At 48.3% G+C, this 25,369-nt stretch overlaps 1 long non-coding RNA gene and 5 other non-coding genes across 8 annotated transcripts; all 6 read left to right on the top strand.

Annotated features, from left to right (window-relative positions):
- The first annotated feature begins 613 nt into the window (after window positions 1-613).
- LOC143781342 (uncharacterized) lies at window positions 614-18,605 on the top strand. Of its 3 annotated transcripts, XR_013216665.1 has the most exons (6): window positions 614-1,309; window positions 2,867-2,906; window positions 3,189-3,226; window positions 4,400-4,502; window positions 4,754-4,793; window positions 18,286-18,605. It is a non-coding gene; the product is annotated as an uncharacterized LOC143781342 (long non-coding RNA). The 3 variants fall into 3 exon arrangements; XR_013216666.1 differs by lacking the exon at window positions 4,754-4,793; XR_013216667.1 differs by lacking the exons at window positions 3,189-3,226; window positions 4,400-4,502; window positions 4,754-4,793.
- LOC143783666 (small nucleolar RNA SNORA9) lies at window positions 2,445-2,575 on the top strand. The gene has a single exon (XR_013217341.1). It is a non-coding gene; the product is annotated as a small nucleolar RNA SNORA9 (small nucleolar RNA).
- On the top strand, window positions 2,935-3,065 carry LOC143783665 (small nucleolar RNA SNORA9). The gene has a single exon (XR_013217340.1). It is a non-coding gene; the product is annotated as a small nucleolar RNA SNORA9 (small nucleolar RNA).
- On the top strand, window positions 3,255-3,387 carry LOC143783662 (small nucleolar RNA SNORA9). Its single transcript, XR_013217338.1, has one exon. It is a non-coding gene; the product is annotated as a small nucleolar RNA SNORA9 (small nucleolar RNA).
- On the top strand, window positions 4,534-4,666 carry LOC143783667 (small nucleolar RNA SNORA9). Its single transcript, XR_013217342.1, has one exon. It is a non-coding gene; the product is annotated as a small nucleolar RNA SNORA9 (small nucleolar RNA).
- On the top strand, window positions 4,822-4,952 carry LOC143783663 (small nucleolar RNA SNORA9). Its single transcript, XR_013217339.1, has one exon. It is a non-coding gene; the product is annotated as a small nucleolar RNA SNORA9 (small nucleolar RNA).
- Window positions 18,606-25,369: the final 6,764 nt, after the last annotated feature.

Below are 25,369 nucleotides of genomic sequence, written 5' to 3'. Positions count from 1 at the left end.
CAGAGTCCGCAGGAGAGATCGTACATGGGGCAGAGTCCGCAGGAGAGATCGTACATGGGGCAGAGTCCGCAGGAGAGATCGTACATGTGGCAGAGTCCGCAGGAGAGATCGTACATGGGGCAGAGTCCGCAGGAGAGATCGTACATGGGGCAGAGTCTGCAGGAGAGATCATACATGTGGCAGAGTCCGCAGGAGAGATCGTACATGTGGCAGAGTCCGCAGGAGAGATCATACATGGGGCAGAGTCTGCAGGAGAGATCATGGGCAGCACGGTGGTGCAGTGGTTAGCACAGCAGCCTTGCAGCGCTAATCCCACCCAGGACAACATCTGCCAGGAGTTTGTATTTTCTCCCCGTGTTTGGGTGGGTTTCCTCCGGGCACTCTGGTTTCCTCCCACATTCCAAAGACAGACTGATAGGCAATTTAGATTGTGAGCCCCAAAGGGGACAGCGATGATAATGTGTGCAAACTGTAAAGTGCTGCGCTATATAAAAATAAAGATTATTAAAGATTACTATTATTATCATACATGGGGCAGAGTCTGCAGGAGACCATGCATTGTACAGTACCATGTAAACCTATGGAAAACAAAATCCGCTGTGCACATGCTGTGGAAAAAAACACATGGAAATGTAGCGTTGTTTATTCCGCTGCATGTCAATTCTTTGTGCGGATTCCACAGCGGTTTACACCTTCTCCTCAATAGGAATCTGCACAAAAAATTGCGGTAAATCCACGATAATTCCACAGGAAAGCCGCAGTGCGGATTTACTAAAATCTGTCTGGAAAAATCCGCACACCAATCAGCAACGTGTGCACGTGGCCTAAAGGGAAGGGAACAGGATGAACAGAAGTTGTATAACTTCTCATCACAACCTCCCCAGCCCCCATCCATTACAGGAAGAATTCTCCATGCGCCCTCTGCTGTACAGTGTGAGTGCTGCAACCATCTATCCAGACCGAACCATTCTCTGCACCCGGGGGGGGGGGGGTGCTCGCTACAACTCGCCATTGCTCTCCACTGCCTGGTGAGTTTGATAAAACTTCCACACCAATCGGTATAATAAACCTTTTCGTGTATATTATCACCGGTGGCTGCGGCGGTAACAAGATAATGTCAGGGTGTAATATTGTGAGAAAGCAATGGTATCGCCCGGAGGGAAGGAAGCTGCTGCTGCGCGCTCGGAGAGCGCAGTCTACACGTGGCCGGGGAGCGGTGCGGCAGCTCGGAGCGGTGCGGCAGCTCGGAGCCTCCTATCGCAGACGAGGCTTTGTCGGGAGAGTGAAGTGAAGCTGGCGGCCTCCGATGGTATGTAATAACCCGCTTATACTGCTCCATTATAGCGCGGACTGAGGGCCACGTGACCCGCTATGACTGGAGGGCAACCGGCTACATAGGATCAGCTACCGTCTGTGAATGATGGGGCAGTAGTGATGGAGGATTGTTATCACTTCCATCCTATGTGTGATGGGATCTGTGAGCGGAGCCGGTGTCCTCTGTACAGACATCGGGGCTCAGCATGTAATGAAGGGTCTGACCGCCCCTATAGCTCACCGGTACTGGGTGTAGGGGTCTGACCGCCCTATAGCTCACCAGTGCTGGGTGTAGGGGTCTGATCGTGTGGCTGCCCCTATAGCTCACCAGTGCTGGGTGTAGGGGTCTGACCGTGTGGCCGCCCTATAGCTCCTAGAGCAGCCCCCGGGATCACTCCACACAGCGTGACGGACCGGACGTCTATAAGTGCCATATGCAGCAGCGGATACACACCCTCCTTCTCTCTTCAAGGATCTGAGACGCTCCAGGTGCGCTTTCCATCCCGGGTTGCTTAGGCTCATATACCTCATTGTCCTATGCTTCCAGTTTTGTTAAGGATATTTCTGATGAAGGTCTTGTGATTTGACCGAAAACGTTTAAATAATCTTTGAACTGGATGCACAAATAAATGGGATGTTCACTTTTTTCATCTGAAAGAAACCATTTGAGTGCCAAGTGATTTATTACTATTGCCCCTATAGCTCACCAGTGCTGGGTGTAGGGGTCTGACCGCCCTATAGCTCACCAGTACTGGGTGTAGGGGTCTGACCGTGTGGCCACCCCCTATAGCTCACCAATACTGGGTGTAGGGGTCTGACCGTGTGGCTGCCCCTGTAGCTCACCAGTACTGGGTGTAGGGGTCTGACCGTGTGGCTGCCCCTGTAGCTCACCAGTACTGGGTGTAGGGGTCTGACCGTGTGGCCACCCCCTATAGCTCACCAGTACTGGGTGTAGGGGTCTGACCGTGTGGCTGCCCCTGTAGCTCACCAGTACTGGGTGTAGGGGGCTGATCATGTGACCGCCCCTAGAGCTCACCAGTACTGGGTGTAGGGGTCTGACAGTGTGGCCGCCCCTATAGCTCACGTAATGTCAGTACTGGGTATAGGGGGTTGGACCATTTGACCGATCTGTGCAGGTCCCAGCATGATGGGGCTTGTCATAGTCCCGATCATTCCTGTAGACTCTGCTAGATCAGCTCTGGGGCGGTTTGAAGCCTCGTCCTGTTGCTATAGGGGGAGGTTATAGGAGTCCCAGACACCCCCTCCTACTAAGGGCTCATTTCCACTTGCGAGAAACACGTCCGTGTCTCGCATGTGGAAACCAAGCTGTGGCGCCGGCACTCCAGAGCGGAGCGTGCGGCCGCATAGCAACACATGGAGCTGCACGCTCCGCTCCAAAGTGCCGTCACCAGAGCTTAGTTTCCACATGCGAGACACGGACGTGTTTCTCGCAAGTGGAAATGAGCCCTATCACTTATCTTCTACCATTCATCCCCCTATTCATTGTTTGGTTGTGTTACCGTTCATCTGAATTGTCACCTTTGTTCTTCAGGAGCCGCACGGTGCGATGTGGGGGTGACGCTGTGTACAAGGTGTGTATGGTCCTCTGGTAGCCCCTCCGGGCAGGTACCAGCATGATGGGGCTTGTCGTAGTCCCGATCATTCCTGTAGACTCTGCTAGATCATCCCTGGGACGGTTTGAGGCCTCGTCCTGCTCCTCCGGGGGGAGGTTACATAGATCCCAGACACGTTCTGTCCCTGGAAATGCCCCTTTCCGCTATGGATAATGCTTATGTTATACCATTCTTCTCCCATCCCCTATGGATCATGCTTATACAGTTCATCCTTACTGTTTCACATTTCTTGTCCTTTAGGAGCTGCACGGTCCGATGGGGATAAAGCTGTGTACAAGGTGTGTATGGTCCTCTGGTAGCTCCTCCGGGCAGGTCTGTCAGCATGATGGGGCTTGTCGTAGTCCTGATCATTCCTGTAGACTCTGCAAGATCAGCCCTGGGACAGTTTGAAGCCTCGTCCTACTCCTATAGGGGGAGGTTATAGGAGTCCCAGACACCCGTTATATGGACATAAGACCCCCACCTTGTATGGTATATGGTCACTATAAGACCCCCACCTTGTATGGTGTATGGACACTATAAGACCCCCACCTTGTATAGTGTATGGACACTATAAGACCCCCACCTTGTATGGTATATGGTCACTATAAGACCCCCACCTTGTATGGTGTATGGTCACTATAAGACCCCCACCTTGTATAGTGTATGGACACTATAAGACCCCCACCTTGTATAGTGTATGGACACTATAAGACCCCCACCTTGTATGGTGTATGGTCACTATAAGACCCCCACCTTGTATGGTGTATGGACACTATAAGACCCCCCACCTTGTATGGTGTATGGACACTATAAGACCCCCCACCTTGTATGGTGTATGGACACTATAAGACCCCCCACCTTGTATGGTGTATGGACACTATAAGACCCCCACCTTGTATGGTATATGGACACTGTAAGACCCCACCTTGTATGGTGTATGGACACTATAAGACCCCACCTTGTATGGTGTATGGACATAAGACCCCCACCTTGTATGGTGTATGGACACTATAAGACCCCCACCTTGTATGGTGTATGGACACTATAAGACCCCCACCTTGTATGGTGTATGGACACTATAAGACCCCCCACCTTGTATGGTGTATGGACACTATAAGACCCCCACCTTGTATGGTGTATGGACACTATAAGACCCCCCACCTTGTATGGTGTATGGACACTATAAGACCCCCCACCTTGTATGGTGTATGGACACTATAAGACCCCACCTTGTATGGTGTATGGACACTATAAGACCCCCAGCTTGTATGGTATATGGACACTATGACCCCCACCTTGTATGGTGTATGGACACTATAAGACCCCCACCTTGTATGGTGTATGGACACTATAAGACCCCCACCTTGTATGGTGTATGGACACTATAAGACCCCCCACCTTGTATGGTGTATGGACACTATGACCCCCCACCTTGTATAGAACGTCTCTGATTATTTATTCTTCTTCAGATGTATCCACTGTGACGCAACAAAAAATGTGAAACTGCGGAATGTGCACAGCGCCGATAAGTCACGTGCAGCATGAGGACGTAGAGATCCTAGGAAGCAGACGGTAAGATGGTGGGATCAGCAGTGATAAGCACATGCAGGTCTGTCAGCATGATGGGACTTGTAGTACTCCTAATCATTCCTGTAGACTCTGCTAGATCATCCCTGGGACGGTTTGAAGCCTCGTCCTGTTGCTATAGGGGGAGGTTATAGGAGTCCCAGACACCCCCTCCTACTATCACTTATCTTCTACCATTCATCCCCCTATTCATGGTTGTGTTACCGTTCATCTGAATTGTCACCTTTGTTCTTCAGGAGCCGCACGGTGTGACGTGGGGGTGACGCTGTGTACAAGGTGTGTGTGGTCCTCTGGCAGCTCCTCCGGGCAGGTCCCAGCATGATGGGGCTTGTCGTAGTCCCGATCATTCCTGTAGACTCTGCTAGATCATCCCTGGGACGGTTTGAGGCCTCGTCCTGCTCCTCCGGGGGGAGGTTACATAGATCCCAGACACGTTCTGTAGGATGGGAGAAGTCCTGGTGATGGTCGGTGGGGGGGGAGGTCTTCTCTGGTGGGTGAACATTTTCAGCTCCTCTCTGAATAGTGGAGGTTTTGCTGTAATATCAGTCTGACTCTGCAGTCTATTGGTTTATTTCCATACATTCATTTGTCACTGATCAATTAACCCCTTAACGACCTTTGACGCATACGCTGCGTCATGAAAGTCGGTGCCAAAACGACCTATGACGCAGCGTATGCGTCATGGAATGATCGCGTCCCTGCAGATCGGGTGAAGGGGTTAACTCCTATTTTACCCGATCTGCAGGGAGAGGGGGGAGTGGTGCTTCAGCCCAGGGGGGGTGGCTTCACCCCCCCGTGGCTACGATCGCTCTGATTGGCTGTTGAAAGTGAAACTGCCAATCAGAGCGATTTGTAATATTTCACCTAAAAAAACTGGTGAAATATTACAATCCAGCCATGGCCGATGCTGCAATAACATCGGCCATGGCTGGAAATACTAAAGTGCCCCCCCAGTGCTCCGTTAGTCCTCCGGTCCCCTCCGTCCGCCTGCCGGCTCCCCCGTCCTGCTGTCCGCTCCCTCCTTGCTCAGATCCCCCCCCCCCCGTGCTCCGATCACCCCCCCTGTGCTCCGATACACCCCCCCACCACCCCTTCATACTTACCGATCCTCCCGGTGTCCGGCCGTCTCCTCCCTGGGCGCCGCCATCTTGGAAAATGGCGGGCGCATGCTCAGTGCGCCCGCCGAATCTGCCAGTCGGCAGATTCCTTACAGGTACATTTTGATCGCTGTGGTAGGTTCTATCACAGCGATCAAAATAAAAAAAATAATAAATAACCCCCCCCCCCCCCCCCCTTTATCACCCCCATAGGGACAATAATAAAATAAAGAATTTTTTTTTTTTTTTTTTCTCCACTAGGGTTAGGGTTAGAACTAGGGTTAGAACTAGGGGTAGGGTTAGGGGTAGGGTTAGGGTTACGGGTAGGGTTAGGGGTAGGGTTATGGCATGTGCACACAGAGCGGATCGGCCGCGGATCCGCAGCGGATCGGCCGCGGATCCGCAGCGGATCCGCAGCGGATCGGCAGCGGATTGGCAGCGGATTGGCCGCGGATTGGCAGCGGACCCGCAGCGGATAGGCCGCGGATCCGCAGCGGATCCGCAGCGGATTGGCAGCGGATCCGCAGCGGATTGGCCGTGGATCCGCAGCGGATTGGCCGCGGATCCGCAGCGGATTGGCAGCGGATTGGCCGCGGATCCGCAGCGGATTGGCCGCGGATTGGCCGCGGATCCGCAGCGGATTGGCCGCTGCGAATTCGAAGCAGTTTTCCATCAGGTTTACAGTACCATGTACACCTAAGGAAAACCAAATCCGCTGTGCCCATGGTGCGGAAAATTCCGTGCAGAAACGCTGCGTTGTATTTTCCGCAGCATGTCAATTCTTTGTGCGGATTCCGCAGCGTTTTACACCTGTTCCTCAATAGGAATCCGCAGGTGAAATCCGCACAAAAAAACACTGGAAATCTGCTGTAAATCCGCAGGTAAAACGCAGTGCCTTTTACCTGCAGATTTTTCAAAAATCGTGCGGAAAAATCTCACACGAATCCGCAACGTGGGCACATAGCCTTAGTGTTAGGGTTGGAATTAGAGTTAGGGTTGGAATTAGGGCTAGGGTTTGAAATAGGGTTAAGATTAGGCTTGTGGTTAGGGTTACGGATAGGGTTAGGGGTGTGTTGGGGTTACAGTTGTGGTTAGGGTTGGGATTAGGGTTACGGTTGGGATTAGGGTTAGGATTAGGGTTGGAATTAGGGTTACGGGTGTGTTGCGGTTAGGGTTGTGGTTAGGGGTGTGTTGGGGTTAGGGTTGTGATTAGGGTTATGGCTACAGTTGGGATTAGGATTAGGGGTGTGTTGGGGTTAGTGTTGAAGTTAGAATTGAGGGGTTTCCACTGTTTAGGCACATCAGGGGTCTCCAAACGCAACATGGCGCCACCATTGATTCCAGCCAATCTTGCGTTCAAAAAGTCAAATGGTGCTCCCGCCCTTCCAAGCCCCGACGTGCGCCCAAACAGTGGTTTACCCCCACATTTGGGGTACCAGCGTACTCAGGACAAACTGGGCAACAACTGTTGGGGTCCAATTTCTCCTGTTACCCTTGCAAAAATAAAAAATTACTTGCTAAAACATAATTTTTGAGGAAAGAACAATTATTTTTTATTTTCACGGCTCTGCGTTATAAACTTCTGTGAAGCACTTGGGGGTTGAAAGTGCTCACCACACATCTAGATAAGTTCCTTCGGGGGTCTAGTTTCCAAAATGGGGTCACTTGTGGGGTGTTTCTACTGTTTAGGCACATCAGGGGCTCTGCAAATGCAATGTGACGCCCGCAGACCATTCCATCAAAGTCTGCATTTCAAATGTCACTACTTCCCTTCCGAGCCCTGACGTGCGCCCAAACAGTGGTTTACCCCCACATATGGGGTATCAGCGTACTCACAACAAACTGGGCAACAAATATTGGGGTCCAAATTCTCCTGTTACCCTTGTGAAAATAAAAAATTGCTTGCTAAAACATCTTTTTTGAGGAAAGAAAAATGATTTTTTATTTTCACGGCTCTGCGTTGTAAACTTCTGTGAAGCACTTGGGGGTTGAACGTGCTCACCACACATCTAGATAAGTTCCTTGGGGGGTCTAGTTTCCAAAATGGGGTCACTTGTGGGGGGTTTCTACTGTTTAGGCATATCAGGGGCTCTGCAAACGTAACATGATGCCCGCAGACCATTCCATCAAAGTCTGCATTCCAAAACGTCACTACTTCCCTTCCGAGCCCCGGCATGTGCCCAAACAGTGGTTTACCCCCACATATGGGGTATCAGCGTACTCAGGAGAAACTGGACAACAACTTTTGGGGTCCAATTTCTCCTGTTACTCTTGCAAAAATAAAAAATTCTGGGCTAAAAAAATATTTTTGAGGAAAGGAAACACATTTATTATTTTCACGGCTCTGCATTATAAACTTCTGTGAAGCACTTGGGGGTTCAAAGTGCTCACCACACATCTAGATAAGTTCCCTTGGGGGTCTAGTTTCCAAAATGGAGTCACTTGTGGGGAGTTCCTACTGTTTAGGCACATCAGGGGCTCTGCAAACGCAACATGATGCCCGCAGAGCATTCCATCAAAGTCTGCATTTCAAAACGTCACTACTTCCCTTCCGAACCCCGACGTGTGCCAAAACAGTGGTTTACCCCCACATATGGGGTATCAGCGTACTCAGGAGAAACTGGACAACAACTTTTGGGGTCCAATTTCTCCTGTTACTCTTGCAAAAATAAAAAAATTCTGGGCTAAAAAAATATTTTTGAGGAAAGGAAACACATTTTTTATTTTCACGGCTCTGCGTTATAAACTTCTGTGAAGCACTTGGGGGTTCAAAGTGCTCACCACACATCTAGATTAGTTCCTTGGGAGGTCTAGTTTCCAAAATGGGGTCATTTGTGCGGGAGCTCCAATGTTTAGGCACACAGGGGCTCTCCAAACGCGACATGGTGTCCGCTAATGATTGGAGCTAATTTTCCATTCAAAAAGCCAAATGGCGTGCCTTCCCTTCCGAGCCCTGCCGTGCGCCCAAACAGTGGTTTACCCCCACATATGGGGTATCATCGTACTCAGGACAAACTGGACAACAACATTTGGGATCCAATTTCTCCTATTACCCTTGGGAAAATAAAAAATTCTGGGCTAAAAATCATTTTTGAGGAAAGAAAAATTATTTTTTTATTTTCACGGCTCTGCGTTATAAACTTCTGTGAAGCACCTGGAGGTTATAAGTGCTCACTATGCATCTAGATAAGTTCCTTGGGGGGTCTAGTTTCCAAAATGGGGTCACTTGTAGGGGAGCTCCAATGTTTAGGCACACAGGGGCTCTCCAAACGCGACATGGTGTCCGCTAACGATTGGAGCTAATTTGCCATTCAAAAAGTCAAATGGCACGCCTCCCTTTCCGAGCCTTGCCGTGCACCCAAACAGTGGTTTACCCCCACATATGAGGTATCGGCATACTCAGGAGAAATTGCCCAACAAATTTTAGGATCCATTTTATCCTGTTGCCCATGTGAAAATGAAAGAATTGAGGCTAAAAGAAATTTTGTGTGAAAAAAAAGTACTTTTTCATTTTTGCGGATCAATTTGTGAAGCACCTGGGGGTTTAAAGTGCTCACTATGCCTCTAGATGAGTTCCTTGGGGGGTCTAGTTTCCAAAATGGGGTCACTTGTGGAGGAGCTCCAATGTTTAGGCACACAGGGGCTTTCCAAACGCGACATGGTGTCCGCTAACGATGGAGATAATTTTTCATTCAAAAAGTCAAATGGCGCTCCTTCCCTTCCGAGCCTTACCATGTGCCCAAACAGTGGTTTACCCCCACATGTGAGGTATTGGTGTACTCAGGAGAAATTGCCCAACAAAATTTAGGATCCATTTTATCCTGTTGCCCATGTGAAAATGAAAAAATTGAGGCTAAAATAATTTTTTTGTGAAAAAAAAGTACTTTTTCATTTTTTCGGATCAATTTGTGAAGCACCTGGGGGTTTAAAGTGCTCACTATGCTTCTAGATAAGTTCCTTGGGGGGTCTAGTTTCCAAAATGGGGTCACTTGTGGGGGAGCTCCAATGTTTAGGCACACAGGGGCTCTCCAAACGTGACATGGTGTGGGCTAAAGATTGGAGCCAATTTTTCATTCAAAAAGTCAAATGGCGCTCCTTCCCTTCCGAGCCCTGCCGTGCGCCCAAACAGTGGTTTACCCCCACATATGAGGTATCAGCGTACTCAGGACAAATTGGACAACAACATCCGTGGTCCAGTTTCTCCTTTTACCGCTGGGAAAATAAAAAAATTGTTGCTAAAAGATCATTTTTGTGACTAAAAAGTTAAATGTTCATTTTTTACTTCCATGTTGCTTCTGCTGCTGTGAAACACCTGAAGGGTTAATAAACTTCTTGAATGTGGTTTTGAGCACCTTGAGGGGTGCAGTTTTTAGAATGGTGTCACTTTTGGGTATTTTCAGCAATATAGAACCCTCAAAATGACTTCAAATGTGAGGTGGTCCCTAAAAAAAATGGTTTTGTAAATTTTGTTGTAAAAATAAGAAATCACTGGTCAAATTTTAACCCTTATAACTTCCTAGCAAAAAAAAAAAATGTTTCCAAAATTGTGCTGATGTAAAGTAGACATGTGGGAAACGTTATTTATTAACTATTTTGTGTCACATATCTCTCTGGTTTAACAGAATAAAAATTCAAAATGTGAAAATTGCGAAATTTTCAAATTTTTTGCCAAATTTCCGTTTTTTTCACAAATAAACTCAGAAATTATCGACCTAAATTTACCACTAACATGAAGCCCAATATGTCACGAAAAAACAATCTCAGAATCGCTAGGATCCGTTGAAGCGTTCCTGAGTTATTACCTCATAAAGGGACACTGGTCAGAATTTCAAAAAACGGCAAGGTCATTAAGGCCAAAATAGGCTGGGTCATGAAGGGGTTAAAGGAAATGTACGAGGTTTTTTTTTTTGTTTTTTTAATTATTACTACTTTTCTCAGCCACTGGGGGCGCTATTTTTATTTGCTGGTGTGCAAGTGTCAGGACAACACTTCATACTGCAGCCCCAGATCATGGATGCTGCCGGCTGAGAACTATGCGGTGTCGCCCTGCCCTGAGCTCTGATTTCCCTTTCTGCAGCGGTGAGAGCACATCGGCAATACTACAGTGAGGCTGCCCGGCCTGCTCTCGCCTCTGGAGAGGACTCTGGCTGCCCGGCCTGCTCTCGCCTCTGGAGAGGACTCTGGCTGCCCGGCCTGCTCTCGCCTCTGGAGAGGACTCTGGCTGCCCGGCCTGCTCTCGCCTCTGGAGAGGACTCTGGCTGCCCGGCCTGCTCTCGCCTCTGGAGAGGACTCTGGCTGCCCGGCCTGCTCTCGCCTCTGGAGAGGACTCTGGCTGCCCGGCCTGCTCTCGCCTCTGGAGAGGACTCTGGCTGCCCGGCCTGCTCTCGCCTCTGGAGAGGACTCTGGCTGCCCGGCCTGCTCTCGCCTCTGGCTGCCCGGCCTGCTCTCGCCTCTGGAGAGGACTCTGGCTGCCCGGCCTGCTCTCGCCTCTGGCTGCCCGGCCTGCTCTCGTCTCTGGAGAGGACTCTGGCTGCCCGGCCTGCTCTCGACTCTGGCTGCCCGGCCTGCTCTCGCCTCTGGAGAGGACTCTGGCTGCCCGGCCTGCTCTCGCCTCTGGCTGCCCGGCCTGCTCTCGCCTCTGGAGAGGCCTCTGGCTGCCCGGCCTGCTCTCGCCTTTGGCTGCCTGGCCTGCTCTCGCCTCTGGAGAGGACTCTGGCTGCCCGGCCTGCTCTCGCCTCTGGAGAGGACTCTCAATGCTGCTTTACACTGCGGAGGAGTTACATATGACACCTCGCTCACACAGCTTATAACTCAGACTAAAGCACGAACACATCCCATTGCCCTCGCACCAATGTTAGTAAAGGAGTCTCTGCTCATCTGCGAGTTTTCTTCAGCTCTAATCAGGCTGAGGGAAAAATCACAACTTGATAATAATAAATAATAATAATGCAAGAATCTGATGGCACTGGCCAATGTAACTGAAAGGTGCAAGAAAAAAAGTTCCCCCCCCCCCACAGGTCAAAGGAAACCTGACATTTAATGAGTCAAGTACAGTAAACTCACAGCCTGAACCAACAGATGTCATCTAGGAATGTAACTTCACAAGCCCCAACATATAATAAACTTTCACCATTTGGTGCCTTTCATTTGTAGCCTTATTTCACCTATTAAATAATTTGAAATAAAATGACGTGGGGTCCCTCCTATTTTTACTAACCAGCACAGATAAAGCAGACAGCTGGGGGCTGATAAATTAGGCTGAGATGGCCCATGAGATGCACCAATTGTGGCATTGTGCCTTGGTTCTGTGGCAATGGTTTATGGGGTTAATGTCAGGTGTAATGTCTGCTGGCAATAAGCCCAGTGGTTAGTAATTAAGAGGCATCTTTATGACTTCAGAGCGTCATCACACCTGAGATGTGACACATCTGCAGTTCCTACCACCCAGGCTTGATGCTAGCATTACATTATTAGACATTGCACAGCTGACATCAACCCCATAAACCATTTCCCTGATTGCCACCGCACCAAGTCAATGGGGAAGAGCCAGGACAAGTGCCAGACTTGGAACATCTCTTGTGAGGTGGCTGCGGGCTGGGAAGGAGGACCACCCCAGCCTGATATCAGTCACCAGCTGTCTGCTTGGCTGGTTATGAAAATAGGGAGGACCCAAATAAATTAAATATACAGGTGCTTCTCACAAAATTAAATTAACTTTTTGATGATATTCTATTTCAGTTCTTCAATACAAAAATTGAATCTCCTATATTCTATAGAGTCATTACACACACAGTGATCTATTTCACGTGTTTACTTCTGTTAATGTTGATGATTATGGCTTACAGCCAATGAAAACCCAAAAGTCATTATCTCAGTAAATTAAAATAATTAACATAAAACACCTGTAAAGGCTCCTAAGAGTTTGAGGGTATGTGCACACGCTGCGGATTTTGCTGCGGATCAGCAGTGTTTCCGCAGCTGCGGATCCGCAGCGGTTTCCCATGCATTTACAGTACCATGTAATGCTATGGGAAATGAAATCCGCAGTGCACATGCTGCGGAAAAAAAGCGCAGAAACGCTGCAGTTTATTTTCCGCAGCATGTCAATTCTTTGTGCGGAATCCGCAGCGGTTTTTCACCTGCTCCAATATGAAACTGCAGGTGAAAAACCGCACCGGAAACCGCAATAAAAACCACGATAAATCCGCAGTAAAAACCGCAGCGGTTTTGCACTGCGGATTTATCAAAAACGCGGAAAATTCCACAATGGAATCCACAGCGTGTGCACATGGCCTTAAAGTCCCTTAGTCTGTTTCAGTAGCTCCACAATCATGGGGAAGACTGCTGACCTGACAGATGTCCAGAAGGCGTCACTGACACACTCCACAAGGAGGGGAAGCCACAAAAGGTCATTGGTAAAGAAGCCGGCTGTTCACACAGTGCTGTATCCAAGAATATTAATGGAAAGTGGAGTGGAAGGAAAAAGTGGTAGAAAAAGGTGCACAAGCAACCGGGAGAACCGCAGCCTGGAATGACTAAGGAAAGGCCATTCAATAACGTGGGGGAGATTCACAAGGAGTGGACTGCTGCTGGAGTCATTGCTTCACCACACACACACGTATCCAGGACATGGACTACAAGTGTCACATTCCTTGTGTCAGCCACTCATGACCAATAGACAACGCCAGAAGCGTCTTATCTGGGCCAAGGAGACAAAGAACTGGACTGTTGTCAGTGGTCCAAGGTGTTTTCAGATGGAAGTACCGTACATTTTGCATTTCATTTGGAGATCAAGGTCCCAGAGTCTGGAGGAAGAGTGGAGAGGCCACAATCCAAGCTGCTGGAGGTCTAGTGTGAAGTCTCCACAATCAGTGATGGTTTGGGGGCCATGTCATCTGCTGGTGTAGGTCCACTGTGTTCTATCAAGACTAAAGTCAGCGCAGCCGTCTACCAGGACATTGTAGAGCACTTCATGCTTCCCTCTGCCGACAAGGTTAAGAACTGTGAGCGTGTTCTTATGCTGATTGGTTGAAGTATAATTTCTTTGATTATGAAAAGTCATACACAATAAACGGGGGCCAGAGATCTGCTCGATCCCCCATACAGAGACACACGTCTCCGTCTGGTCATTTTCAGTTGCCGGCAACGCCCTGTAGATTAATTTGGAAATCACTGCGTTAACCGTGAAGGATCAATTTAGATCCTCCCTCAACACATTTACTGAACATACATTTCAGTAGGGAACATTTCAGATTTTACAATCATTTTTCATGCTGGTGTTATAAAGTATTCTAATTTACTGAGACAATGACTTTTGGGTTTTGATTGGCTGTAAGCCATAATCATCAACATTAACAGAAATAAACACGTGAAATAGATCACTCTGTGTGTAATGACTCTATAGAATTAGTTTCACTTTTTGTATTGAAGAACTGAAATAAACTTCTTGATATTCTAATTTTGTGAGAAGCACGTGTGTATGTGTAACTCAGTGACCGTGTTCATGTCTATCACAACATCACCAGGTATCAGTGTAATCAGTATAACTGCGCCAGCCTGATTCTGTAGTCACTGAGCACAATCCTGATCAGTTATCAGTGTAACGGCACCGACCTGACACTGTCTGTAGTCACTGAGCACAATCCTGATCACAGGTATCAGTGTAATCGGTATAACAGCACCGACCTGACACTGTCTGTAGTCACTGAGCACAGTCCTGATCACAGGTATTGGTGTGATCGGTATAACAGCACCGACCTGACACTGCCTGTAGTCACTGAGCACAATCCTGATCACAGGTATCAGTGTAATCGGTATAACAGCACCGACCTGACACTGTCTGTAGTCACTGAGCACAGTCCTGATCACAGGTATCGGTGTGATCGGTATAACAGCACTGACCTGACACTGTCTGTAGTCACTGAGCACAATCCTGATCACAGGTATCAGTGTAATCAGTATAACGGCACCGACCTGATTCTGTAGTCACTGAGCACAATCCTGATCAGTTATCAGTGTAATCAGTATAACGGCACCGACCTGACACTGTCTGTAGTTACTGAGCACAATCCTGATCAGTTATCAGTGTAATCGGTATAACGGCACCGACCTGACACTGCCTGTAGTCACTGAGCACAATCCTGATCACAGGTATCAGTGTAATCGGTATAACAGCACCGACCTGACACTGTCTGTAGTCACTGAGCACAGTCCTGATCACAGGTATCGGTGTGATCGGTATAACAGCACCGACCTGACACTGTCTGTAGTCACTGAGCACAATCCTGATCACAGGTATCAGTGTAATCAGTATAACGGCGCCGACCTGACACTGTAGTCACTGAGCACAATCCTGATCACAGGTATCAGTGTAATCAGTATAACGGCACCGACCTGACACTGTCTGTAGTCACTGAGCATAATCCTGATCACAGGTATCAGTGTAATCAGTATAACGGCACCGACCTGACACTGTCTGTAGTCACTGAGCACAATCCTGATCACAGGTATCAGTGTAATCAGTATAACGGCACCGACCTGACACTGTCTGTAGTCACTGAGCACAATCCTGATCACAGGTATCAGTATAACGGCACCGACCTGACACTGTCTGTAGTCACTGAGCACAATCCTGATCACAGGTATCAGTGTAATCAGTATAACGGAGCCGACCTGACACTGTCTGTAGTCACTGAGAACAATCCTGATCACAGGTATCAGTGTAATCGGTATAACAGCACCGACCTGACACTGTCTGTAGTCACTGAGCACAGTCCTGATCACAGGTATCGGTGTGATCGGTATAACAGCACCGACCTGACACTGTCTGTAGTCACTGAGCACAATCCTGATCACAGGTATCAGTGTAATCAGTATAACGGCACCGACCTGACACTGTAGTTACTGAGCACAATCCTGATCAGTTATCAGTGTAATCAGTATAACGGCACCGACCTGACACTGCCTGTAGTCACTGAGCACAATCCTGATCACAGGTATCAGTGTAATCGGTATAACAGCACCGACCTGACACTGTCTGTAGTCACTGAGCACAGTCCTGATCACAGGTATCGGTGTGATCGGTATAACAGCACCGACCTGACACTGTCTGTAGTCACTGAGCACAATCCTGATCACAGGTATCAGTGTAATCAGTATAACGGCACCGACCTGATTCTGTAGTCACTGAGCACAATCCTGATCAGTTATCAGTGTAATCAGTATAACGGCACCGACCTGACACTGTCTGTAGTTACTGAGCACAATCCTGATCAGTTATCCGTGTAATCGGTATAACAGCACCACCTGACACTGCCTGTAGTCACTGAGCACAATCCTGATCACAGGTATCAGTGTAATCAGTATAACGGCACCGACCTGATTCTGTAGTCACTGAGCACAATCCTGATCAGTTATCAGTGTAATCAGTATAACGGCACTGACCTGACACTGTCTGTAGTTACTGAGCACAATCCTGATCACAGGTATCAGTGTAATCAGTATAACGGCACCGACCTGACACGGTCTGTAGTCACTGAGCACAATCCTGATCACAGGTATCAGTGTAATCAGTATAACGACGCCGACCTGACACTGTAGTCACTGAGCACAATCCTGATCAGTTATCAGTGTAATCAGTATAACGGCACCAACCTGACACTGTAGTCACTGAGCACAATCCTGATCACAGGTATCTGTGTAATCAGTATAACGGCACCGACCTGACACTGTCTGTAGTCACTGAGCACAATCCTGATCACAGGTATCAGTATAACGGCACCGACCTGACACTGTCTGTAGTTACTGAGCACAATCCTGATCACAGGTATCAGTGTAATCAGTATAACGGCGCCGACCTGACACTGTAGTCACTGAGCACAATCCTGATCACAGGTATCAGTGTAGTCAGTATAACGGTACTGACCTGACACTGTCTGTAGTCACTGAGCACAATCCTGATCACAGGTATCAGTGTAATCAGTATAACGGCACCGACCTGACACTGTAGTCACTGAGCACAAACCTGATCACAGGTATCAGTATAACGGAGCCGACCTGACACTGCCTGTAGTCACTGAGCAAAATCCTGATCACAGGTATCAGTGTAATCAGTATAACGACGCCGACCTGACACTGTCTGTAGTCACTGAGCACAATCCTGATCAGTTATCAGTGTAATCAGTATAACGGCACCAACCTGACACTGTAGTCACTGAGCACAATCCTGATCACAGGTATCAGTGTAATCAGTATAACGGCGCCGACCTGACACTGTAGTCACTGAGCACAATCCTGATCACAGGTATCGGTGTAATCAGTATAACGGCACCGACCTGACACTGTCTGTAGTCACTGAGCATAATCCTGATCACAGGTATCAGTGTAATCAGTATAACGGCACCGACCTGACACTGTCTGTAGTCACTGAGCACAATCCTGATCACAGGTATCAGTATAACGGCACCGACCTGACACTGTCTGTAGTCACTGAGCACAATCCTGATCACAGGTATCAGTGTAATCAGTATAACGGAGCCGACCTGACACTGTCTGTAGTCACTGAGAACAATCCTGATCACAGGTATCAGTGTAATCAGTATAACGGCACCGACCTGACACTTCCTGTAGTCACTGGGCACAATCCTGATCACAGGTATCAGTGTAATCAGTATAACGGCACCGACCTGACACTGTCTGTAGTCACTGAGCACAATCCTGATCACAGGTATCAGTGTAATCAGTATAACGGCACCGACCTGACACTGTAGTCACTGAGCACAATCCTGATCACCGGTATCAGTGTAAGGCCGGAGACACACTGCTGCGAGATACGGCCGAGTCTCGCTGGTTAAAAGCAAGCTGTGGCACCGGCACTCCGGAGCGGAGCGTGCAGCTCCATGTATTGCTATGCAGCTGCACGCTCCGCTCCGGAGTGCAGGTGCCACAGCTTGCTTTTAACCAGCGAGACTCGGCCGTATCTCGCAGTAGTGTGTCTCCGGCCTAATCAGTATAACGGCACTGACCTGACACTGTCTGTAGTCACTGAGCACAATCATGATCACCGGTATCAGTGTAATCAGTATAACGGAGCCGACCTGACACTGCCTGTAGTCACTGAGCACAGTCCTGATCACAGGTATCAGTGTAATCAGTATAACGGCACCGACCTGACACTGTCTGTAGTCACTGAGCACAGTCCTGATCACAGGTATCAGTGGTATCAGTATAACGGCACTGACCTGACACTCTCTGTAGTTACTGAGCACAATCCTGATCACAGGTATCAGTGTAATCAGTATAACGGCACCGGCCTGACACTGTCTGTAGTCACTGAGCACAATCCTGATCACAGGTATCAGTGTAATCAGTATAACGGCACTGACCTGACACTCTCTGTAGTTACTGAGCACAATCCTGATCACAGGTATCAGTGTAATCAGTATAACGGCACTGACCTGACACTGTCTGTAGTCACTGAGCACAATCTGCTGACTGGTTCCCTTTAAATATTTACATGTAATTTGGTATCTGCGCCTATATGGATGAAAAGGTAAGCGAAAACTGTCTGCAGCTGCAATGTTTTCTTGTCCTAAATGGATTTATTTCCTCAGGACTGAGGCCTCTGTCGCTCTCATCTGTCCCTCTTCTTAGTGTTTTGGTTTTTCTTGCAGGAGGACGGGCTGCAGATGATGGACGTGATCTTTGCTGTAATCCAGGCGTCTGATGAATATGGAGCTCTGACCAAGGAGTGTCTGTAATGTGATGGCACCAGGGCTGATGTGACCTAAACTAAAGCTACAGATTGTACCGCACTGCGGTGCAGCACTGATTATGGATACTGTGTGAGGGTCATTAATCGTGGGCGCGGCAGATGACTGCAGGGGTAGTGACCCCAGAATGCTGCCGCCCGTGCGGGGGGATCGGCATTGCTGACAGTGTGACCTGATCCTTATATGTTGCAGGTTGTAAAATAAAATCTATTTCCGTTGGAGTCTGACGTCGTCTCTGGAGGGTCACAGTCGTGGCCTCTTTCTCCTATGGTCACATTGCCTTTGGTGCACATGTCGGTGGAATACCGAGGAGGCCAGGACGTTAATGAGCCGGGTGACGTCGCTCTGGGCCGTGTGGCCTCTGCTTCACGACTCTCCACTTTCTAAAGCCGTAACGGACCACGATTTTGTGCCGACCGCAGTATGGCAGATTGTGCTGAACCAAAGGAAAGACCGAGCACTAATGACTTCTCCATAGTAAGGGTAATGGCCCCAGTGCTTCAGGCACAGACTTACTGGTCCAAATTCAATGTGAATGTACCCAAAGTCTGCATGGTGTGACCAGCGTGGTTTTCATTTTTGAAAAATAGTTTTGCCACAAAAAAAAATGTACTGTGGGTGCAAAGTGTAAATACAGCCTGAGGGTCCCACATAGGGCACTGGAGAGGTCTTAGGCTATGTGCACACGATGCGGATTTGCTGCGGATCCGCAGCTGATTTTTCCGTGCAGAAACGCTTCAGATCCGCACTGTGATGTACAGTACAATGTAATTCAATGGGCCAAAAAAAAAAGCTGTGCGGAATTGCTGCGGATTTCAAAGAAGTGCATGTCACGTCTTTTGTGCGGATCTGCAGCGTTTCTGTACCCCTCCATGATAAAAATCCGCAGTGGCAAAAACCGCACAAAATCCGCATCAATTCCTCATAAAAACCGCGGCTGCGGACTCTGCCAGGAGATGCGGATTTTGTGCAGAAAATTGTGCACCTCTTCCTACGTGTGCACATAGCCTTCCTATTCGTACGATCATCTCCAGAGATGTCCATCGGTTCCTGCGCTCCTCTGGGCTTTGCACGCTGACCAGGCGACCGCACTGGTTGTCACTTGCTGCTATAATGTCAGTAAATGTGGCTGCATTGTGATGAGCCCGCCATCTGATCCTCGCTCCCTATGACATTCTCTGGAGAACGCGTGCATCTTACAGCAAGCTCCACGGACCGTGGACAGGGGGGACGCGTTCTGGTTACTGCGGTGCCTAAGGCCTCTTTCACACTTCCGTCCTTTTGCCTCCATCGCAATCTGCCGTTATGGCAAAAAGACGGATCCTGCTAATGTGCCCTCAGGATCCGTTTTTTTGCCATACACTTTAATGGACGACGGATGCGTTGTGTTTTAGCGGTCCGTTGTGACAAAAAAACGCTCAACGTAACGTTTTTTTTGTCCGTCGGGTCTGCCATTTCCGATCACGCATGCGCGGCCAGAACTCCGCCCCCTCCTCCCCGCTCATCACAATGGGCAGCGGATGCGTTGTAAAACTGCATCCGCTGCCCACGCTGTGCTAAATTTAGCACAACATCCGTCGGGCCGATGGAAGTGTGGAAGTAGCCTAAGTGCTGTGAGAATACGACCATTTATGCCCAGATGCTCGGCTCTGATGTATAAGGAGCCGCAATGATCAGAATTCGTGCACATTTACCACATCCTGACCTGCAAATCCTTCAACATTAGTACATGAACAACGCATGCACTACTACCCTGCTGCGGGCTGTGATCTGCCAAACGGGCTGACCAGAGCATGCTGTGATCTGCAAAACGGGCCGGACCAGCGCATGCTGTGATCTGCAAAACGGACCGGACCAGAGCATGCTGTGATCTGCAAAACGGACTGGACCAGAGCATGCTGTGATCTGCAAAACGGACCGGACCAGAGCATGCTGTGATCTGCAAAACGGGCCGGACCAGCGCATGCTGTGATCTGCAAAACGGACTGGACCAGAGCATGCTGTGATCTGCATAACGGGCCGGACCAGAGCATGCTGTGATCTGCATAACGGACCGGACCAGAGCATGCTGTGATCTGCAAAACGGGCCGGACCAGAGCATGCTGTGATCTGCATAACGGACTGGACCAGAGCATGCTGTGATCTGCATAACGGACCGGACCAGAGCATGCTGTGATCTGCAAAACGGACTGGACCAGGGCATGCTGTGATCTGCAAAACGGACCGGACCAGAGCATGCTGTGATCTGTAAAACGGACCAGACCAGTGCATGCTGTGATCTGCAAAACGGACTGGACCAGAGCATGCTGTGATCTGCAAAACGGGCCGGACCAGAGCATGCTGGGATCTGCAAAACGAACTAGACCAGAGCATGCTGTGATCTGCAAAACGGGCCAGACCAGTGCATGCTGTGATCTGCAAAACGGGCCGGACCAGAGCATGCCGTGATCTGCAAAACGAACTGGACCAGAGCATGCTGTGATCTGCAAAACGAACTGAACCAGAGCATGCTGTGATCTGCAAAACGGAGCGGACCAGAGCATGCTGTGATCTGCAAAACGGGCCGCACCAGAGCATGCTGTGATCTGCATAACGGAGCGGACCAGAGCATGCTGTGATCTGGAAAACGGACCGCACCAGAGCATGCTGTGATCTGCAAAACGGGCCAGGCCAGAGCATGCTGTGATCTGCAAAGTGGGCCGCACCAGAGCATGCTGTGATCTGCAAAACGGACCAGACCAGAGCATGCTGTGATCTGCATAACGGAGCGGACCAGAGCATGCTGTGATCTGCAAAGTGGGCCGCACCAGAGCATGCTGTGATCTGGAAAACGGACCGGACCAGAGCATGCTGTGATCTGCATAACGGAGCGGACCAGAGCATGCTGTGATCTGGAAAACGGACCGGACCAGAGCATGCTGTGATCTGCAAAACGGACCGGACCAGAGCATGCTGTGATCTGCAAAACGGGCCGGACCAGTGCATGCTGTGATCTGCAAAATGGGCCGGACCAGTGCATGCTGTGATCTGCAAAACGGGCCGGACCAGTGCATGCTGTGATCTGCAAAACGGACTGGACCAGAGCATGCTGTGATCTGCATAATGGACCGGACCAGAGCATGCTGTGATTCTTTACACACGGACCTAAGGTATGTGCAAAGACAGTCGCTCGTCCACCAGCCTATTCCTATTGACTAAGGGTATGTGTCCACATTCAGGAAACGCTGCGTTTTTGACGCAGCGTTGAGCCGCAGCGTCAAAAATGCAGCGTACAGATGTTACAGCATAGTGGAGGGGATTTTATGAAATCCCGTCTCCACTATGCATTAAAAAACGCATGCGGAATTCCCGCAAAAACGCACATGCGGTGCGTTTTTTCAGAACGCAGCATGTCCTTACGTAGCATAAAAAACGTAAGGACAACGCAGGTGACCTGCCAGTGACCTCAGGTGCAGATTTGGTCAGGATTTTACTTGCATAAAATCCTGACCAAATCCTGAAACAATCCTGAACGTGGACACATACCCTTACACTACTGATTGCGGATTGTTCCATACAGACCAAAAAAGCCCTGTACAGTATATAGTGTCCTGCACAGTATAAAGCACCATCTACAGTATATTATGCCTTGTACAGTATATAGCACCCCATACAGTATGTAGGGCCGTGCACTGTATATAGAGCCCTGTACAGTATATAGCGCCCTATACAGTATACAGTGCCATGTACAGTATATAGCACCCTATACAGTATGTAGTGCCATGTACAGTATATAGAGCCCTGTACAGTATATAGCACCCTATACAGTATATAGTGCCATGTACAGTATATAGCACCCTATACAGTAGTGCCAGTGGCATAACTTGAAAGTCATGGGCCCCAATGTGAAAGCTCCAACGGGGTCCCCAAATATTTAAAATCTTTCATTGCAATATTCTTTTTCTATAGGCCAGAGGGACTTTTAGGGCCCCCTAGGCTCCAGGGCTCGGGTGCGATTGCAACCCCTGCACCTGTTTAGTTAGGGCCGTGCCCTGTATATAGCACCCTGTACGGTATATATAGCCCTGTACAGTATATATAGCACCCTGTACAGTATATAGCACCCTGTACGGTATATATAGCCCTGTACAGTATATATAGCCCTGTACAGTATACAGCACCCTGTACAGTATATAGCACCCTGTACGGTATATAGCGCCTTGTACAGTATATATAGCGCCTTGTACAGTATATAGCCCTGTACAGTATATAGCCCTGTACAGTATATATAGCACCCTGTACAGTATATATAGCCCTGTACAGTATATAGTGCCCTGTACAGTATATAGCCCTGTACAGTATATAGCGCCCTGTACAGTATATAGCCCTGTACAGTATATAGCGCCCTGTACAGTATATAGCGCCTTGTACGGTATATAGCGCCTTGTACAGTATATATAGCACCCTGTACAGTATATAGCACCCTGTACGGTATATAGCGCCCTGTACAGTATATATATAGCACCCTGTACAGTATATAGCACGCTGTACAGTATATATAGCCCTGTACAGTATATAGCGCCCTGTACAGTATATAGAGCCCTGTACAGTATATATAGCCCTGTAAGTATGTAGCCCTGTACAGTATATAGCGCCCTGTACGGTATATAGCGCCTTGTACTGTATATAGCACCCTGTACAGTATATAGCACCCTGTACAGTATATATAGCCCTGTACAGTATATAGCACCCTGTACAGTATATAGCACCCTGTACAGTATATAGCACCCTGTACAGTATATATAGCCCTGTACAGTATATATAGCCCTGCACAGTATATAGCACCCTGTACGGTATATAGCGCCCTGTACAGTATATAGCACCCTGTACAGTATATAGCGCCCTGTACAGTATATATAGCACCCTGTACAGTATATATAGCCCTGTACAGTATATAGCGCCCTGTACAGTATATAGCCCTGTACAGTATATAGCGCCCTGTACAGTATATAGCACCCTGTACGGTATATAGCGCCTTGTACAGTATATATAGAGCCTTGTACAGTATATAGCCCTGTACAGTATATAGCCCTGTACAGTATATATAGCACCCTGTACAGTATATATAGCCCTGTACAGTATATAGCGCCTTGTACGGTATATAGCGCCTTGTACAGTATATATAGCACCCTGTACAGTATATAGCACCCTGTACGGTATATAGCGCCCTGTACAGTGTATATATAGCACCCTGTACAGTATATAGCACGCTGTACAGTATATATAGCCCTGTACAGTATATAGCGCCCTGTACAGTATATAGAGCCCTGTACAGTATATATAGCCCTGTACAGTATGTAGCCCTGTACAGTATATAGCACCCTGTACGGTATATAGCGCCCTGTACAGTATATATATAGCACCCTGTACAGTATATAGCACGCTGTACAGTATATATAGCCCTGTACAGTATATAGCGCCCTGTACAGTATATAGAGCCCTGTACAGTATATATAGACCTGTACAGTATGTAGCCCTGTACAGTATATAGCGCCCTGTACGGTATATAGCGCCTTGTACTGTATATAGCACCCTGTACAGTATATAGCACCCTGTACAGTATATATAGCCCTGTACAGTATATAGCACCCTGTACAGTATATAGCACCCTGTACAGTATATATAGCCCTGTACAGTATATATAGCCCTGCACAGTATATAGCACCCTGTACGGTATATAGCGCCCTGTACAGTATATAGCACCCTGTACAGTATATAGCGCCCTGTACAGTATATATAGCACCCTGTACAGTATATATAGCCCTGTACAGTATATAGCGCCCTGTACAGTATATATAGCACCCTGTACAGTATATATAGCCCTGTACAGTATATAGCACCCTGTACGGTATATAGCGCCCTGTACAGTATATAGCACCCTGTACGGTATATAGCGCCTTGTAAGTATATATAGCCCTGTACAGTATATATAGCCCTGTACGGTATATAGCGCCCTGTACAGTATATATAGCCCTGTACAGTATATATAGCCCTGTACAGTATATAGCACCCTGTACGGTATATAGCGCCCTGTACAGTATATAGCACCCTGTACGGTATATAGCGCCTTGTACAGTATATATAGCCCTGTACAGTATATATAGCCCTGTACAGTATATATAGCCCTGTACGGTATATAGCACCCTGTACAGTATATATAGCCCTGTACAGTATATATAGCCCTGTACAGTATATAGCACCCTGTACGGTATATAGCGCCCTGTACAGTATATAGCACCCTGTACGGTATATAGCGCCTTGTACAGTATATATAGCCCTGTACAGTATATATAGCCCTGTACAGTATATAGCACCCTGTACGGTATATAGCGCCCTGTACAGTATATAGCACCCTGTACGGTATATAGCGCCTTGTACAGTATATATAGCCCTGTACAGTATATATAGCCCTGTACAGTATATAGCACCCTGTACAGTATATATAGCCCTGTACAGTATATATATAGCCATGTACAGTATATAGCACCCTGTACGGTATATAGCGCCCTGTACAGTATATAGCACCCTGTACAGTATATATAGCCCTGTACAGTATATATAGCCCTGTACAGTATATAGCACCCTGTACAGTATATAGCGCCCTGTACAGTATATAGCACCCTGTACGGTATATAGCGCCCTGTACAGTATATAGCACCCTGTACAGTATATATAGCCCTGTACAGTATATAGCGCCCTGTACAGTAAATAGCACCCTGTACAGTATATATAGTCCTGTATGGTATATAGCGCCTTGTACAGTATATATAGCGCCCTGTACAGTATATAGCACCCTGTACAGTATATAGCGCCTTGTACATTATTTAGCACGCTATACAGTAAGCAGTGTCCTGTACGGTATATATAGGGCTCTGTACGGTATATATAGGGCTCTGTAGGTATATATAGAGCTCTGTACGGTATATAGGGCTCTGTACGGTATATA

Source organism: Ranitomeya variabilis, chromosome 6 (assembly GCF_051348905.1).
Source record: "Ranitomeya variabilis isolate aRanVar5 chromosome 6, aRanVar5.hap1, whole genome shotgun sequence".
In the NCBI taxonomy this organism is placed as follows: domain Eukaryota; kingdom Metazoa; phylum Chordata; class Amphibia; order Anura; family Dendrobatidae; genus Ranitomeya; species Ranitomeya variabilis.
This window is presented reverse-complemented; position numbering and strand designations above follow the sequence as displayed.